General features: G+C 56.4%; 1 protein-coding gene across 4 annotated transcripts in view; it reads left to right on the forward strand.

Moving 5' to 3' along the window:
* The first annotated feature begins 5,866 nt into the window (after nt 1-5,866).
* Nucleotides 5,867-13,107, forward strand: part of Elfn2 (extracellular leucine rich repeat and fibronectin type III domain containing 2) — a 50,475-nt gene continuing 43,234 nt past the window's right edge. For 2 of the 4 annotated variants that reach the window (XM_048454826.3, XM_048454828.3), the window contains exon 1: nt 5,867-6,291. The gene's annotated coding sequence lies outside the window, so the exon portion shown is untranslated. Of the gene's footprint in view, nt 6,292-6,539; nt 6,713-13,107 lie in introns of those variants that run through there. The other 2 variants (XM_085678362.2, XM_085678365.2) reach the window with 1 other exon arrangement.

The raw sequence follows: 13,107 nt of genomic DNA on the forward strand, positions 1-13,107 counted from the left end.
CCCCAGTTCCGGACCAGAGAGAAAAGTGGGGAGTGCCACCGCTCCCAGCCTCCCTCCAGGCAGACAGATAGATGGTCTAATAACACAGGCAGGCTGGACCTGTGACCTGGCTCGAGGAACCTCATTCAGTGGCTGGACCTCCCATGGGACCCAGGACAGCAGCGTTGTAGAGCCCTGTGCATAGGGTTCAGGAGTGGTGGCAAGTCCCTGACACCAGGATGGACAGCCTTGGCTCTCAGGCAACCCACAGCAGGCCAGTTCAGAGCCCAGCTTCCTGTCCCCTCAGCCAGCTCTTCCTGGGAGGTCTTGAGGGAGAAGTGGGTTACTACGGGGCCATGCAGATGTCTCTTCTGTGCGAGTGTTCAGAGGAGGGCTGATGGACAGCCTCAACCTACCATGTGCACCATCAGGGGGCCTCTCACCAGGAGGCTCTTTCCCTCGGTGCCTCCTCGGTGTCTGGCAAGGGCACTGGCCTCGGTCACCTACAGACTCACTTGCATTCTGTATGCACCACCAGGGACACTCCTATGCCCTCCCTGTCCTGGGGTTTGTTGTGGGGAAGTAGCTTGGCAACCTTAATATTTAGTAACTTCAGTCTCAATCCAGGCAAGCAGGGGGCCATCTACACCCCTATTGGGCTTCCCTCTGCAACAGTCTCTTTGGGTCAGATGGCCCACTCCAGCAGACATCAGAATGTGGTGCTGGGCTCTGTCCTTATCAGTGCCTCCCCCTGGGGCCATGTCCCTGGCCTTCTTCACTCTTGCTATTTCAATGAAGGACTTCATGGTCGTTCCCCTGTCTGGTCAGCCCCAAGGCTGTTTTTGAGGCAGAGAGCACAGATTCCTAGAATGCACCTCTTCTGTGATGACGATCAGATGATGGCTGGTTCAGCATCTGTATCTTCTTGCTATCGTCTTGCTATCTTGACACAGATCTTAGAACTTCCTCAGGTTGCCCCCCCCAACCCCGTGTCAGTCATCAGACCCACTGTTCTTGGGGCAGCTTGATGGGGCCTTTCTAGAACCCACACTCTGTGTAGAGCCAGTGTGGCCCTAACCATGGTGTCATCTGGAGACTGGTTACGAGAGCCATTCTGGCTTTTGCCTTTGTCTGGCTGTGGGAGAAGCAGTCACTATGTCTGGAGGGTGCACAGGTGGTCATATAGAGACAAGGGGCTGAGCCCCCCACCCCTCAGCCTACAATTACTTGCCATATATAGCCAGCATTATGAAATAGGTCCCCAGTCTTGGCCTCAGAGGGCAGGAATGGCCTTATGAGAACACTCCTCCCTCCTCCTCTGGACCCCAACACATGAGTGGCAAACTTGATTTTTTGTTTTGTGCTGATTCAGCGATGAAGTTGGGAGGTAATTCATTACACAACACCAGATGACGGATATGGCAAACAGGCAGGCTTTCCTGAAGGAAGTGGGGCAGAGAAGATGGGGAGGGGGAAGGAAGGGGTGGGAGTGGAGAGGGCCTTAGTTCCCTGGGGGCCTCCCTTTATTCTTTTCCTCCTAGTGATTCTCCCCAGCCCACCCTCAAGGTCTCTCACCCTTCTTAGGACCCAGAAGTATTTGATCCCTGACCCTGGCCTTCGATCTTGCTTCCTGGACCAGTCACGGCATCCAGGAAAGCAAGACAACTCTGATCTGAAGGCCTCTTGCTGAGAAGGCTTCTCTGTCCCCTGCACTCACCTCTTTCTGCTCCACGACTCTTGGGGGAGGGCATCCACGTTGGGCACAGGGCAGGGTATTCTCCTACACTCACACGTGCTCTCTAGACTCCGCCTCTCATGGTGGATCCGTCTCCAGTGAGTGGAGCGTTCTGCCCCAGCACCGGACCAGAGGCCCGACAGGATTATGATACCTGCTCTGTGTGCACATATCTGTGATCTGAGAATCGCCTAACCTAATTTCTTAGCATCAACCCCAAATGGCATGAAGACCAGTGACTGAAAAATCATGTATGTCTGTCTAAAGGGCACATCTCGCTATGCAACTAAGTGCACCTGGCCGTTGGCATTCCCACGATTCCCTTCCCACTGTTTTCCAGGCCCCCCAAAGAAGACCTTCTGGGGGAAAATGGCCTCATGATATGGTCAAGCTAGTGGGGTCATTAGAATGTGAGCCACGTTTAGTCAGCTCAGGAATGGAGGGCACACTGCTGGTGGGCTGTGGGGACCAATCCTCAGCATCCTGAGAAGACCCCAAGGTGGGTGGAGGTATGGGATGTAAGACAGGGATCCAGGCAGCTGGAAGTGTCCACCGTGTTATCTCGGACATTGGGATTCTGGGATGATTCTCGTACAGCTGTTCCTTCTGCCCACATATCACTCCACCTGTGAGCTATTAGCTCATCTTGGGGGAGAGGCGCCTCTATTCATATACCATTAAGACTGCCCATGGCTGCGAGGAGAGAAGGAATGAGGGTGTTATGGGAAGAGGGAGAGAGGCTGGTTGCCTAAAAGACAAGCCCTTAATGGCCATTTTTATAGCCTGTTAAACACAGTGACATATAAAAAGCGTGTTGGGCTCCTGGAGAGAAGTGAATTGGGGAAGGGTCACAGACGATGATCATAACAGAGAAGGCCTCACCAGTGGGCATGACAGGAGCGAATGACAGCATGGCATGTTGTGTGCTGTCACTGTGGCCTCCAGAATGTTCTGGGACCTGAGGGAGGAGGAGGAAGCAGAGTCAGCTCAGTAGAGGTTATCAGGGTTCCTAGGGGAGGTGGGCCTTGACTAGTGCCCTGTGCCAGATAGTCTGGCAGGAGGCAGGGAGGGAGGCTTCTAGGGGGAGGAAAGTTCTCTCAGGCAAAGAAGTCTGGAATGAGAGATTCGTGGCGTGTTCTGGAAAGGACTGACCTCGTGCTGCTGGCTTCTAGAGCATGTGCGGGTGTTGGGAGAGATGCTGAAGGGTTGCCAGGGCCAACTGCGAAGGGCCAGTGAGGATGTCCTAGTTAGGGCTTCTATTGCTGGGATGAAACACCATAACCAAAGGAAAGTTGGGGAGGAAAGGGTTTATTATTTTGATTAATTTCCATACAACAGTCCAGCAGCAGTGAGGGCAGGAACTCCAGCATGGCAGGACCCTGGAGGCAGGAGCTGAAGCAGAGGCCATGGAGGGCTGCTGCTTACTGACTTGCTCCACATGGCTTGCTCAGCCTGCTTTCTAATAGAACCCTGGACCACCAGCCCAGGGGTGGCCCCCATCCACAATGGGCTGGGCCCGCCCCCAACAATCACTAAAAAAAAAAATTGCTAATGAATCTTATGAAGACATTTTTTTCCATTGAGATTCCCCTCCCGTCAGAAAACTCTAGCTGGTGTCAAGTTACCATAAGACTAGCCCACCCAGTGAGCGAAGTGGGGAGTTGGATTTCATTCTCTAGAAGACCCCGAGTCTGCCCAGCAGCCACACCGAGGTAGACATCTTCGGCTGATCTGGATACTTCAGAGTGGGCACCTAGGCAGTTGATGCCACACCCCCCGACTTTGCCATGAGAAGACAGTCCCACACCTGCTTGGGCTCCGGGCTGCCTCTGGAGGGTGTAAGCAGATAGGAGAAGCAGAAGGGGCCATTTACAAGAGACCAGGTGCAGAATGGGAAGGCCTGGCCTAGACCTGGGAAATGCTGAGGTCCACCTTTGCCTCATCCCACCCCCATGTCCGGGTGCTCAGGATCCCCATGCGCACACACGCACTGAGCTAGGAGGTTGCTGTGCACCCAGATCTCCACTAACATGGTAGCCACAAGCCACCCGTGGCCATTTAAGCCTAGATCAATCAAAATAAAACAGATAAGTCTGCACTTGTAGAAGGCCTGGTTTTAACCACACAATAGCCACATGCGGTTAGCGGCTCCTTAAATCATTCCCACCATGGCAGAAAGGTACAGTGGGACAGTGCTGGTGTAGAGAAAGCCCAGTCAAGGAGCCAGATGGTGGTGTGGTCGGCAGTGACATCCCCCCACCCCCACCCCAGTCCAGGTCAACACCACAATCTTCTGTGTGGGGCAGCAACAGAGCTCAGAGAGGGAAACCGGCTACAGTTTTTCTGCTCAGCAGTGGCCAGTCTTCATGGAGAATATGGGAATGATGTAAGCTCAAAACTACCGCTGAGTGAGTCTAGCCGGCTCTGTAGCCCCAGGAAAGAAGGGAGTATCCAAGTTAAGGATGCGTTGCCTTCAGGACTGGCCAGGACTGCATTTCCTACAGGAGGAAACTGGGTGGCACGGGAGGGGTGGCTCTCACTCTGGGAAATTCAAACAGATGGAACTAGACATATTACTTTGCCATTCGATGCCTGGTGCTCCCTGGTGCATTGCTCAGTGTCTTGGGCCGGAGCGGATTTAGTAGGCCTCTCCCAGTGCCCAAACCAGAGCACACGTGTTCTCTGCAGTTACGCATGAGATCCGCCAGAGGGCGCAGGGGCAGCTGTCTCTGTCAGAGGCCGGGCTGGCGTTGGGGACCGCTCTGGACCCAGCTTGGCGCCCAGTCCTCCGGTGGTGGGGGATCCTGACTGAGCTCTTCAGCTTCCTCTTTGGGGGAAGGGATTAGGTTAGAGGGTGGAGGCAGCATAATGGCTTCCTTGGGTCTGCAAGGAGGAACCTGAGGATAGGTGGGTAGGAGTGTGCCTGTCAAGCAAAGATACAGATTTGGAGACCCAGAGGTGAGACAGTCTCTCTGTACCATAACATAACAGGTGGCCTGCATCTCAGCGCTTGCCTACCCTTCTGGTCCTATCCTATCCCGAGCCGCTTTCCTGTCCTCAGATGGCAAGAGGGAGGTGTTTCCGAGAAGCAATTCTTTCTGCTCTAGTAATACCCAACTCCGTGGGTCCCTGCGCACTTAATACTCCAGGATGCTTTACGCCTCTGCGACGTTTGCACATGTTGTTCCCGCAGCCTGGGATACCCTTCTCCATTTCTTCAGCTGAGCAACTCCTATCCATCAATCCCCATTCATCCACTCAGACTCAGCCCAGGCCTGCATGAGATGCCCTTGTTAGGAGTTCCAGCAGCCGAGATGAGCCGCTGTGCACCACCTGAGGACAGGCACTGGGAAATGCGGCCGGAAAAGTGATTGCGAAGCACAAAGCCTGGCGGCGGCGGCACAACTCAACTGTCTGGGTTTGCTGGTCACAGCGGCTGGAGGAGGCTCCTGACACCAACCCAGACTCCCCATCAGCTGCTCATGTACCTACCCAGTTCTGGGTGCAGAGCCCCTCCCTACCGCAGCCGTGCAGGGAGACCCATTGCAAGATGGTGTGTGTGTGTGTGTGTGTGTGTGTGTGTGTGTGTGTGTGTGTGTGTGTGTGAAGCACAGCTTGAAATGGGGCCAGGAAGGCTTTAGGAAGTTTCTTTGGGTAGCCGCAGAGCTCAGTATCCTCCAGGGGATATGGGTTAAGGCAGAGAGAGAGAGAGAGAGAGAGAGAGAGAGAGAGAGAGAGAGAGAGAGCGCACACCCTGGTTGGAGGTAGAGAGAATTGGAGACTCTGCGAACTCGCTGGGTTACCTTGGGGCAAGCACTCTGCTGCCCGGCCTGTAAAATGGGAACGCAGCAGCCCCACCGCAGAGCTCGCCAGCGGTTACGCACGAGACCCCAGATCAGGGCGCAGGCAGAAAGGGGTGCACCTGGGAGAGGAGGGTCGAGGATGGGATTGTCCTCTAACGGGCGCTGCACCCCGGGCAACTTTGCCTCCAGCTGTTGAATGAGCTGGTGGAGGCGGTGGTGGGGTGGACCGAGACACAGCCCGGTGCGAGGTGCCGAGGCGGGGCGGGGCCGGGGGGGCGCGCTCGGCGGGTGCCCGGGGCTCGGCGGTCCGCGGTGCCGCCGCCTCACAGGGCGCCACAGCTGCAGCAGCGCCGAAGCCCAGAGCGGCCCCCGCCCGGTGGCGTGAGTCTGGGAGCGCGCTCGTGGCCGTGGAAGCAGCCGGCGGGAGGGTCTGCAGCGGAAAGGCCTGTGAAGGGAGCCGGGGAGCCGGCTGAAGGGCCGGACCGACAGACAGACAGTGATCTCCAGCCCCTGAGGCACCCCGCCCGGTGCCCGGGCCCTCTGCGGGCGGCAGCTCTGCGCGGCGGGAGGCGGGGGTGGCAGTGTCTGCGCGCACACGCACGCTCACAGACACACACGCCCGGGCCACGCCACAGACACACGACACGCACAGAACCACGGCCGGCCGCTGCGCACACTCGCACCCGCGCTCACGCCCGCTCTCCGGCGCAGGCCCCGCAGCAGCCGCTGCCCGGAGGCGGTGGCATCCTGCTCGGATCCCAGCCGGGACTGGAGGTGAGTGAATTCCTCTAGATCCGAGAGCTGCCCGAGGCTGGAGGAGACCCCGGGAATCCGGGCTGAGCTGAAGGCGCCCTGGCCGCCAGCGGGGGTGGGGCTTGAAAAACGACTCCGGAGGGGAGGATGAGCCAGGGAGAGTCACTCCGGGTTCCTCCTGGTCTGGGGATCCCTGTGAGACCCCCAGGGGAAGACCCTGCGTGAGGTGGTGGGGGTGAGGCTGGGCGGAGGCGTGGTGGGAGGGCAGGGAGGACCAGCGTCGAGGTGAGCATTTTCGGAGTGGTGGTGCAGAAGCTTGATGGAAGATGGTTTTGCTAGCCAGTGCCACACCGCACCTCTCTGGCCCCCATTTTGGCAAATCAGAGGCTCCGATCTCCCTTTCCCTGAGTCCTGGCGGGTCAAGGAATTCATTTTCTCACTGGTAAGGGGGGTTGACGGGGTGGCTAGGTGGCTGGCTCAGGGTGAGGGGGCCTGGGTGCGGCTTGTTCCCCTTCCCCTCGGGGGCACTGTGAATTTAGTAGGTGGACCAGAGTTAGGGTACATGGGGGACCCTTGCAGGGGGTTGGATTTTTTTCCTCAGAAGGGCTGGTGTGGGACAAGCACGGAGGCACCAGCATAAACCGACATACTGCAGCTCTGACTGGGCCCCGCCACTGCCGGATGATGTGTGTGTCTGTGTGTGTGTGTGTGTTCCCGTGTTTTGTGTGTGTGTGTGTCTGACTGCAACTGGCTAGGAGGGGGCAGAGGGTGGGTGTGTTGGCTGATGGGGTGGTATATGCACGTGGGAAGGGGTGTGTATTGACTCAGGATAGACCCCCCCCCGCCACACACACACACACACACACACACACACACACTCACACACAGTCTGTGACCCAGCAGGGCTTTCTCAGAATGTTTGGAGAGCTGGGATGTGTGTGTGTCTGCATGTCTCCCTGTGTGTGAATCTGCGCACTTGGGGAGATTGTACGGAGGATGTAGGCTGCCAGGCCTCGGTGTGTTAGGCATGACCAAGGAGAATGAGCCAGGAACATTGCTGGGAATCTCAGTCAGCTTTGGAGGTATGTGGTACTTAAGGGCACTTGCCGGGGCTCTGGACTCTTCCTGCCTTGCAGTTGCTGCAGAGGCACTGATCCCTTATTGAGTTGTTGAGAGATACAGGTGTTGAACTGATTGTGTGTGTGTGTGTTTGGGTGTTTGAGTGCTCATACATGTTTGTGTGCATGCGTGCTCTTGTGTCCGGCTGCGGATGTTACTGTCAGCAGGTCAGGCTGTGGCAGGAGAAGCTGGGGGGGAAGGGGCAGCTGCTGGCGGTACCTGGAGGAATGTGGTGGAAGCTGCAGCCCTGGCTGTTGGCTTCAGTGACGGAGGAGGGGCATCTCAGCACCAGGAGCTGCACCGCAGGGGCTGGACATGCTTGCATGTGTATGTGTGTTGCTTGGCGCATGCTGCTTCTATAGCCTGTGGACACCTGTGGGACATATCATGTCTAGATCAACAGCAGGGCATGTGGGCTTGCACATGCCTGTAAATGTTGTCTGGTATGTGGGTGAATGCACACTGTGTGAACACACGGTCTCAGCTACCTATGGGCCCTACTTCTATACATGGTGAATAGGGGGACCCCTGGGCCAACATCCCTTCGACAGGAAAAGAAGAGTAGGAAGACACTGGGGAGAAAGAAGTGTGTGTGATGTCAGTGAGAACCTTGGGCTGTGACATCAGCTTCTGGCTATTGGTGACGTCACTGGGACAGCAGTGTGAGGGCTACCCTCATGGGCCTGGGCATGTGATATCACTGTGCATGTGTGGGGCTGAGTGTGGTCCTGTCCCCTGGGAGGGGAAAGAACAAAAGAAGCGGATGGAGCCTCAGAGCAAGCAGTCTCTCCCAAGGAGCCCCCATTTCCCGGTGGTCCTCCTTTTCTTAAGACCTCTCCCAGCGCTCGGGAGGCAGAGGCAGGAGGATCTCCATGTCACTTGCTAGCTTCTGAGCCTCTCAGGTCTGTGTTGGTCTTGTCCCAGAAGCTCACGCACCGTGGACACCCATGTTTGTAGTTGTTCATGTGGGTGCACAGGCATATGTCGAGGGAGCCTGGGGTCTTGGGTTCTAATCTCAGCTTGCCAGTTTTTGACTTCTGTGATTTGGGCATTCTCTCCCCACTTCCCTGTCAGGTCTTTCACCTGTCACTTGTGGAGGGGGCTGGAGGTGAAGGATAGGGTCACAGGAACTACAGTGGGCCCTTTGGTGCCTGGCAATGGGGTGGAGCTCAACCACGCCAGCTCTATCTTCCATTTCCTAGACCAGCCCCCCCCTTCCCCTCCCCGGCAACTCCTGCTCAAACTTTGCAAAGAATTTTATTCTTCTCTTTCCTGGGGTCCACTCAGCCATCCTGTAGGTGGGTGGTCTGGCTGCTGGTCACAGGGCTGTGCTCAGGCAAACTGAGGTCAGTGAATTCTTTCCTCCGCAGGGTGGCTGCAGGGACACATCAGATCAGCAGGGAAGGGGAACCTTTGTGCCACAGGGGGTGAGGTGAGTCAGGGTGACATCTGGGTTGAAAGCTGGGTTACTGGCTACACTGGAGGTTGCCTGTGGCTTCCACAGATTTGCATAGAGACAGGCACACTCAGCTGCTGATCCTTCTCTAGCGGGGAGGGCCTAGGGTCTCTGATACCCCCATGCTTTCTCCTTCATGTGGCCTACTTGTTACCCCAGTACTGTTCTGGAAGCAAATTGGAGTGCTAGGACCACCTCTGCCATTCCTGGTTGCATGACATTCTGTAAGTAGGAAGAACTGACTGCGTACCTTAGGATTTGACAAGTGAGGTCAGGCCCTGCACACCCCTTGCCCCAAACCTCTGGACTTGCTAAGAGTCCAGAGTCCAGGTCCTTCCCTTGCCCCAAACCTCTCCCTTCCCCCTGCGCTGCGCCAGCCAAGTCCACTGCTTCTAAGTTTGACACTCCGTACCCATCAGGCTGCTTGGGTGAGAACAGTTAAGAAGGCTAACACAGTTGTCTGCCTCCCAGCCTATCCCTGATCAAATTAACCTTCTCCTGGCTCAGTGAACACCCAGGGCAGAGGCTCTGATACCGTTCCTGGGCATCATGTCTTGGCTTGGGATAATAGAGCTCCCTTTCCTTCAGCCCAGCCCTGCACACAGTTCCCAGGGAAACCCTCGAGGGGCCCCTGAGGACTGGAGAGCCACCTGGGCAGGCCAGAGGAAGGGGTTGGCTTCAGAGAACATTGACCAATGCAGTGGTAATTTGAAGAAGTCTATCAGTGAAGGTCTCTCCAGTCCCTGCCTAGGCCCTGGTTTGGGATGCAATATATAACTCATAGATGTAATCTATGGCTCTTGCTTCATCCCACAGAATCCTTGAGTAGTAAGAGCAACTGTTATTCCTCATTTCACAGACAGGAAATTGCAGACCAGCTCAGGGCCACAGAGCAGGGGAATCCAGACTAAAACTTTACAGGTAGATCTGAAACCAGCTTCTATTCATTGCTAAACTCCTTTGCCAAGTGGGTCTGGGTCCTTTCGTCTTGGCGTGTCCTGTTACTAGCGCCCTCTCTGGGCCTTGTGGCACTTAGTTGTAAATGGGCACTGGGACCTGACCATATGGGAAACAGTAGGTGGGGGGACCTTGTGTGATAGCTGTAGGGACTGTGGGGCCAGCCCCCAGGTCTCAACTCTCTCAACATTTCTTTCTCTGTCTCCACCCCAGGTCTGTGACATTCCTGAAGGCTGTTCTCTGATTCTGGCCTTCCACGATGTCTCCAGCATTGTGTTAGTGGGTACTTGGCAGTGTGTGTGTGTGTGTGTGTGTGTGTGTGTATACATCCTGTCCTTTCCAACCTGTACTTCTCATCCCCTGAACTGTGCAAGGAATAAGTTCAGGAAGTGGGGAGGGTCTGGGCGTTACATTCTACCCCCCTGGGTTATGTCGTGAGCTGGGAGAGGGTAAGACACATCCTCCCTGTCACCCCCCCTCTCTCTAGGGGATGTGGGAAGTGACTCCCAAGGGTTGTTGGTCTGTCTGTTCTGAGCCAGCTTCAAGACTCAGACTTGACTCAGTTTCCCTCTTGAGTGTTGTCACTTTCCCACTACAGCCCTCCTGGGGTCTTGGAGACACAGATGCAGGGCCTGTTTGCCTGTCCTCCCTGCCCTTTTCACGACCTGGGAGGGATTTCACAGGTTTGCTTACTTGCTGAGCCATTTCTGGTCTGTCTGTCTCCCACTGCCTGCCAAACTCCGTAGGTTCTCAGAAAACACTCATCAAACTCACATTGCTTTCATCTCTCTGAGGATGGTTGACGTTGTTCTCATTCAGATTGTGCACACATCTGTATTCAGATTGTTCACCCAGAGAGAGCAGCAGGCCCCAGGGCTCAGACAAGCGCCTCTGGAGATGAGTTCTAAGCCTCTGGCACACAGTAGGTCTTGCTTGACAGGAAGTCTTCATTAGTGAGTCTTCTGGTCAGGAAGGGCTGGAGCTGCAGGCTGGGGGCTGGTGTTGTGCAGTCCCTGGCTGGCTGGGGGAGGCTGTGTTGCCTTCTGTTCTGGGCAACATAGAACTCCCTTGAGCCAGCACCTGCTCTATGCCAGAGAGGCACGAGAGACTCTTTTGCTTGTTTAATTTTGGCTGCCGATGTCTGGTGGTGGAAGCTGGGGGCTCGGCCAGGTAGAGAGAGCAGAGTAGGCCAGGGCCGTGGAGGTAGGGAAACCTGGAGGGGATTTTGAGAAGGCAAGTCTAGACTTGGGGTTTGCAGCGCTGGCCCGTGAGTGCCGGGCAGAGAAACCATGCATCATGCGTCGTCCGTGTGGTTTGGAGCATGCAGATCTCTCGGGCCTGTTAAAATGCAAGTTTTGTATGCTTGGTGTGACTTCAGTTCACGTGGGGTGGGGTGAGGGTTTAGGAACCCCACTTCAACACTTTCCTTGATGATCAACTCACTCGTGTTTGTGGTTGGATGACAGTGAAGTGTATGGGGGGTATGTTACATGCTCTTTTGGGTTTCTGAGACTCTTCTCACACTATGAGGAGGCAGCAAGGCTATCCTGGTCTTCCTGAGGAACCTGAACTAAGAGCAGAACCCTGCCATGTGTGACGCAGGTGGATATGGACCCGCGATCTTTAGCGTGCTGTGGTTGCTATTCTGCATGGATTCTGAGAGCCCCTTACACAGCCCCTAGATTCCACTTGGTAGCACTCCTTGGCGCAGATGATCAAGAGGAGACAGTCTGCGGTCCGTATTCAAGGTAAACACAGCTGGTAAGGCTAGTTCTTAGAGGCAAAGAGCTGGAGAGGAACTGCCCAGCACCTTGGACAGAGTACCAGTTCCTCCACGGAGCTGGGCCTGCGGCTGCGCACCAGAAAGTGCCAGGAAGGCATCCCAGAGGAGGCACGTATTCAGTGGGCCGGGGCTGGTCCCGCGAATCGCCGCCGCCCCAGACACATCCTGCGGCTTCTCGTCCCCGCCTGGCGTCGCCCGCCCCCGACTCGGCCGCCGCTTTCCGCCTTACTTCCCTGTGCTTAGAATTTGCAGCCGCAGCCGCTGACGCTCTCGCAGCCAATTTCACGGGCTCTGGGCTCGGTTCGGTGCGCAGGATGGATAGCAGCCGGCGGGGGCGGGCCGGGGTGGGGGTGGGGACACAGCGAAGCCCGCAAGGTGGTGGGGCAGGAGCGTGCCCCAGTCAGACTGGGATCCAGTGCGCATACCCTGGGAGCACTGCAGAGGGTGCAGGCATGGTCGTGTGTCCTGGGGTTGTGTGGCAGGTGTGCTTTGGTCCCCGTGCCTGGGAGGGGTTCCCTGTGTAGGCAGGATTGCGGACATGTATGTGTTGGTGTGTGAAACTCTGTAGGGTGTCCTGTGCACGGGGGCGTGTTTGTCTGGGTGCCTTTGGCAAGTTTGAATGTGCGAGCAGTCCACAGTAGGGGGCTAGTGTGTGTCTGTGGGTGTGCTGGTGTGTGTCTCTGCAGTGTTCCCGGGAGTGTTGACACAGCTGTGGGGCTGTGTGTTAGGACTTGTGCCTGTATAGCCCCCTCCCCCTCCCAGTTCAGGCTCTGTGGGCGTGTTGGTTCTGTCTGGGTGCACTGTGTGGGTGTGTGTCTAGAGTGTGTCCCATGGGATGCAGCCCTGCTGGCCAAGGGTCTCAGTGGGCTCTCCGCTAGGACTGGGAGCCATTCTGTAAGCCCCCAGTCTTGCTCACCCTTCCTGCCTCTGGGTGGGGGTAAAGGAACCCAGGCAGGCAGGGCCTCAGTGTTTATGTTCTGGGTGCACTGGCTGTCAGTGCTTGGTGGGTCTACATATGTTTGTGAATGGCACTGGCGAGGGGGTGAGGTGTGAGCCCCTGCCTGCGGGGGAGGTCTGGGAGTGCCATCTGGGCTGATGGAGGATGTAGGACCAGACAGGCGAGGGGCCCGTGTGTGTGCACAGCACGTGTGTATACATTCGGAGACTGGGCTTGGCCTCTGTCGTTCCTGTCCCAAGTATGTCTGTAGAGGTGGAGGGCAGACAGGTATGTCAGCCTGTGGTGAGAGGCTGGCAGGGCAGGACTGGGCAAAGGGTGTGTGCCAGTCATGTGGAGTTCTGAGTGAGAGGGGGCATGCAGGGTCAGGGGGCTTGTCCTTACTGGCTGCAGCCCACTGTGTGGCTTCAGTCCATGAGAGGGGCTAGGCATTGCTGGTGATTTGGATGACTGGCAGGAAGGAGAGACAGGTGAGCACTGAGATGAGGTGAAGGCTGTATTGTGGGCAGTGGGCATTCGGTGAGTATGCCCAATGTGTGGTCGTGACTGTGGATGAGGGAATTTGAG

This window comes from Myodes glareolus, chromosome 19 (genome assembly GCF_982192425.1).
Source record: "Myodes glareolus chromosome 19, mMyoGla1.1, whole genome shotgun sequence".
Taxonomy (NCBI): Eukaryota; Metazoa; Chordata; class Mammalia; order Rodentia; family Cricetidae; genus Myodes; species Myodes glareolus.